The sequence below is a fragment of the Telopea speciosissima genome, chromosome 6, assembly GCF_018873765.1.
Source record: "Telopea speciosissima isolate NSW1024214 ecotype Mountain lineage chromosome 6, Tspe_v1, whole genome shotgun sequence".
Lineage (NCBI taxonomy): Eukaryota > Viridiplantae > Streptophyta > Magnoliopsida > Proteales > Proteaceae > Telopea > Telopea speciosissima.
Genome location: NC_057921.1, coordinates 7,391,762 through 7,397,761, shown reverse-complemented (window position 1 = coordinate 7,397,761; position 6,000 = coordinate 7,391,762).

Genomic DNA, 6,000 nt, shown 5'->3' with positions numbered 1-6,000 from the left:
GTTTAGAGAACAAAAACCTGGATGTGTTTGAACCGGATTGAACTTGCTTGCATGAATTAATCAAGTCTTGCATGAACACTTAAATAAACTTACCATGGCTTCCTCTTTTAAATCTCCAAGTCTTATCATCAACATAGGAACTTAGACTAGAAAGCTTTAACATAAACTAGAATTAAATTATTACAACAAAATTGAAGACATGAATTGAAAGCATGAATCAAAAGCATTACAATCATGAAATAAAAATCATAAAAGCAAACTAGAACTTAGAAAGCCAAAAATCACATATTAGAAAGAAAAGAAAAGAAGCAATTTCACTAAGTGAATGAACAACTTTACAAAGAAGAGGGTAGGGGTATTTATAGGGGGAAGAGAGGAGAAGAGAAAAGAGGGAAGTGGTAGGAGAAATATTCCCTAAGAAAAGATAATATTATCTTCTCCTTCCTCCTTCACAATTCCTTGAATCCGAAGAAAAAGGAAAAAAATAGAAACTAAGAAAGAGAAAAATCCTAACTACATAAACCTTCTATTAATCAAAAAGTAACTTTCTAACTGTAACTTGTGCTTCCTTTTCCTTGTAGGTGTCTTCTCCAAGCAATGAGATCAAGGCATCTTTGACTTTTTAGCCTTCCAAGGATGAAAGAATATTTTTCAAATTAAATCTATCCATAGTCAAATCCCAAAAGTGCCCTTGGAAAGTTGGAGGAGAGAGAATGATGACTAGGACTCCACTCAAAGAATAAACAAAATACCCATTCTATCCTTCAAAAAAAACGTGGAGCATGGAGTGCTTATATAGGCCTCACTATTGCATTCCTTATGAAAAATCACCCAAAATAGACTCAAATTTCATCCAATTTGGAATTCGGTAGCCCAAGATATCTCAAGTTGAAGTTGGACTGCTCCAGAGCCTTTCAAAAGGAATCTTTCGACTGACAGAAATATAACTTCTAATAATTGCGCTAAGGCTCCTGGAATCCGAACTTCCGCTTTACTTTGTCCCCGGTCGACTGTCAATAACTACAAATAAACCCCTATCCACGAAAATGGCCGTAACTTCTTCATTTCAACTCGAAATCAAGTGCCGTTTGAACCGTTGCAAAGCTGACTAGACGGGCTACGTATCCATACTATTAACACCTCACAATTATGCTAAGGGGCCCACTATACTCATGTTCAAATTTGATTGATTGGCTTGATTCTTTCAGTGCTCAATCCAAACTTGATTTTCTTGACTCCTGGGCGCTTCCGGCTATTCTTAGCATCTCTTGCTCTATTTTCACAAGAATTCACCTAAAACCTGAAAAGCACAAGAAAGTACCGAAGTAACTCTATCCAATGTGGTAAAATATATGTTTTATGCCATAAGATTTCACACATAAATGTGCTCATCAGATTTTCCCACACTTGAACGTTACTTGTCCTCAAGTAAAGCAAAAGAAAAACTAATCTAGAATATAAAAAATCCTAACTCACTTTCGTAGGAATCACGATTGCACTTAGCATGTGCAACAAGCCTTTGAACCCCTAGGTTACCCCTAGTGGACGAGTTTTATCTTGTGGCTGTTTGCAGTGAATGTACACCCAAAATTCAATAAGTAAAAGAATGCTGCAAATTTTAATCATGACATAAGTAGGACAATACACACAATCTCAAAGAAATGCTCAACTAAAGATCAAGGAGCCAAAGATTCCCCCACACTTGAATTTTGTCACCCCACATCAATTCAAGTAATAAGCATGTATCAAGATTAAGGGATCTCCTCATATCTTCTTAACACTACTCATCTTCAGGTAAACCACTCATAGCATCGATAGAACCAAAGACTTAGGCTTTGAGTATTTTTTACCATACTTTCTTTCTAGGCATTGAGGCAATAGTTTTTCTTTCACAATAGTAAACTCTATTTCTACTCCACTACTGTTCTCTGAATGACATGGTGGAGCATACACCAGACACCCAAATACTTGGTAGCTTCGATTTTTGCATATATCCATAAGACATTGAGACATTGAGACATTGATGCAAGAGTTTTTTTTTTGTTTCCTCCCAAAGAATTTCGAACAAGTCACCCTGCTTCCTAAGGCAACAATGCCTTGTCTAGTCCCAAGGAATTCCACTTTCTTTTCTGTTTCTTTCTTTTTTCTTTTCTTTTTTTCTTTTTTTTTCACTTTCACTTTCACTTTCATTTTCATGCCTTGCCTTGCTACAAACAAATTGGTCTCAACTACTAGCCAAAAGATCAAAGGGTCCATAAAACACATAGAGGAATTTAGCCATCAAATGAAATAGTGCTCATATTTTTCAATTCAGTCCCTCTCATCGGATGCATACCAACTACCATCCTTGAAAATGGATTTTTTTAATATTTCACATGCTAGGGCACCTAATTCCCTCTCTCTCTCGCTTCGCAATCAAAGAAACGTATGCACACAACCAACACTACCGCCACAATCAAAATTCACCAATCAATTAAGCACCCCCCCCCACACTTAATTAATGCAATGTCCTCAATGCATGTAGAAAAGAAAGAGTAAGGACAAGGGAGGATAAATATACCAGGAGGTCATTCTTCAAGGTAAAGAGGCTCATGGAGATCCATGACCTCTTCTACAAGTGGAGCGGGCATCTCTATGTATGGCTTCAATCTTTGGCCATTTACCTTGAAAGTAGCACCTATACTAGGATTGGCAACCTCAATAGCCCCATGAGGATAAACTTTTTGAACAATATAGGGGCCATCCCATCTAGAACGCAACTTACCTGGAAAGATGTGCAAACGAGAATTGTACAATAAAACTTTTTGACCTACCTCAAAAGTTTTTCTCAAAATATTCCTGTCATGAAAAGCTTTGGTTTTTGCCTTGTAAATCCTTGCATTCTCATATGCATCATTCCTCAATTCATCCAACTTAGATAGTTGGAGTTTCCTATGAACACCTGCAGAAGGTATATCAAAGTTGAGCTTTTTAATAGCCTAAAAGGCTTTGTGCTCAATCTCAACAAGTAAGTGACACGCCTTTCCATACACTAGACGGTACGAAGATTGACCAAGATCGGTCTTGAAGGCTGTCCTATGGGCCCACAAGGCATCTACCTACTGGTTAGACCAATCCTTACAGTTCAGGTTGATGGTTTTCTCAAGAATTTGCTTTATCTGCCTATTTGAAACCTCAATCTGGCCACTAGTCTGGGGATGGTAGGGTGTGACCAACTTATGAATGACACCATATTTTTTTATGAGGGCCGCAAAAGGACGATTGCAAAAGTGTTTGCCCTAATCACTAATGATAGAACGGGGAGTACCAAAATGAGAGAAGATGTTCTCCTTCAAAAATTTCACAACCACCTTGTGGTCATTGGTCTTACAAGCAACTGCTTCAATCCATTTGGACACATAGTCCACAGCAAGTAATATGTACAGGTTACCAAAAGAATTAAGGAAAGACCCCATGAAATCTATGCCCCATACATCAAACACCTCAACCCCCAGAATTGGGTTGAGGGGCATCATATTCCTCCGGGTGAGACACCCTAAATATTGGCATGAGGGACATGTCTTGCAATAAGTAAAAGCATCTTTAAACAGACTAGGCTAATAGAATCCACACTGTAAAACCTTGGCAGCAGTCTTATTGGGCCCAAAGTGGCCTCCACAAGCCTGATCATGGCAAAAAGATAAGATAGATTGTTGCTCATGATCAGGAACACACCTCCGGATTACTTGATCCGGACAAGTCTTAAAAAAAGATAAGGATCATCCCAAAAGAAATATTTTACCTGTGAAAAGAAATGATTCTTATCTTGGGTGGACCAATGTCCAGGTGTCACACCCGTAACCAGATAATTGACAATGTCAGCAAACTAAGGTTCACTAGACACTGCCATCAGATACTCATCAGGAAAGTTCTCATTGACTGGAGAATCAACAGTCAAAGAATTAGGTAGCTGGGATAGATGGTCTGCAATCAAATTTTCACACCCTTTCTTATCTCTAATTTTCAGATCAAATTCTTGCAACAAGAGGACCCACCTAATGAGACGAGCCTTAGCATCTTTTTTTTGCACAAGATATTTGATAACTGCATGGTTAGTATAAACAATCACATGTGATCCAATCAAGTAGGCCAGCAAACACAACAGCTAAAATTCTTTCTCAGTAGTGGTATGCATCATCAAGAGTTCTACTTGCATAATAAATCACATGGGACAATTTGTTGATTCTTTGCCCAAGAATAGCCCCTATAGCAAAATCAGAGGCATCACCCATAAGATCAAATGGCACTGTCCATTTTAGAGCTTGCATAATGGGGGCTAGGGTTAATACTCTTTTCAATTGCTAAAATCACTTATGACACTCAGGAGAGAAATCAAATGGGCAGTCCTTTACCAAGAGGGAAGTGAAAGGTCTAGCTATCTGGCTAAAGTCCTTGATGAATCTCTTGTAAAAACCTACATGACCCAAAAAAGATCTAATGTCCTTCACACTCTTGGGTGGTGGTAAATTGATAATAAGGTCCACCTTAGATCTATTAACCTTAATCTCCTCTTTGGACACAATGTGACTAAGAACTATGCATTGCTTCACCATGAAATGGCACTTCTCCCAATTGAAGACCAAGTTATTTTCTATGCATCTTTTAAGAACCAAAGAGAGATGATGCAAGCAATTAGAAAAGGTAGAGCCGTGAATAGAAAAATCATCCATAAACACCTCTAGGAAGTGCTCTATCATATCAAAAAAGATACTCATGATGCACCTTTGGAATGTAGTAGGGGCATTGCAAATCCTAAAAGGCATACGCCGATAAGCAAAGGTTCCATAAGGGCATGTGAATGTGGTCTTGTGTTGGTCCTCTAAAGCAATAAGGATTTGGTTATACCCTGCATATCCATCAAGAAAACAATAATATTCATGGCCAGCTAGTCTCTCTAGCATCTGATCAATAAAAGGCAAGGGGAAGTGGTCCTTCCATATTGCCGCATTCAATTTCCTGTAATCAATCCACACTCTCTACCCGGTTTGGATACGGGTTGGAATCAATTCATTATTGGCATTCTCAATTATAGTGACTCCTCCTTTCTTAGGTACAACCTACAGAGGACTCACCCATTGGCTATCAGAAATAGGATAAATGATGCCATGATCTAAGCACTTTAGGATCTCTTTCTTGATTGCCTCTTTCATCACAGGATTAACCCTTCTTTGGGGTTCCCTAGAAGGATTAGACCTTTCCATCAGATGAATACGATGTTGAACAATGGAGGGGCTAATACTTTTGATGTCAGACATGGTCCAACCTAGGGCTTCCTTATGTTCTTGTAGAAGCTTGATCAACTCTTGTTCCTGAATAGAAGTCAAATCAGAAGCAATAGTAATAGGAAGAGTGTGATCTTGCCCTAGGAAGGCATACTTAAGGTTGGAGGGCAATGCCTTCAATTCTAATGTGGGGGGCTCAATAATAGAGGGTTTGGGAATGGAGGTGGATAAGGATCCAAGGGGCTCCAATGGTGGTTGGATGCTCCGGACCTTAGATAAGGGGGTATCATCAACACCTTCCAATTCCTGTATACATTCCTGAAATCCCGAATTAAAATCAATCTCAAAGAAAGTATCAATAGCATCGAGAAATCCTTGAAGCATATGTACCTCTTCATCCATATCAGACTGTTTGTCCAACCTAAACACATTAAAGTCAACAGAAGTATTACCAAAAGATAACTTCATGAGACCATTCCTGTAATTGATTAAAACATTACTGGTAGCTAGGAATGGCCTACCCAAGATGATAGGGATTTAGTCCTTGAAGTTGGCAGTAGGTTGGGTATCTAAAATAATAAAATTCACAGGAAAAATAAATTCCCCAACCTTCAACATGACATCCTCAATCATTCTCTTAGGAACTTTAACCGACCGATCTGCAAGCTAAAGAGTGATTTTGGTGGGTTTCAGCTCTCCCAATTCCAGTTGTTGGTGGACATGAAAGGATAAGAGGATC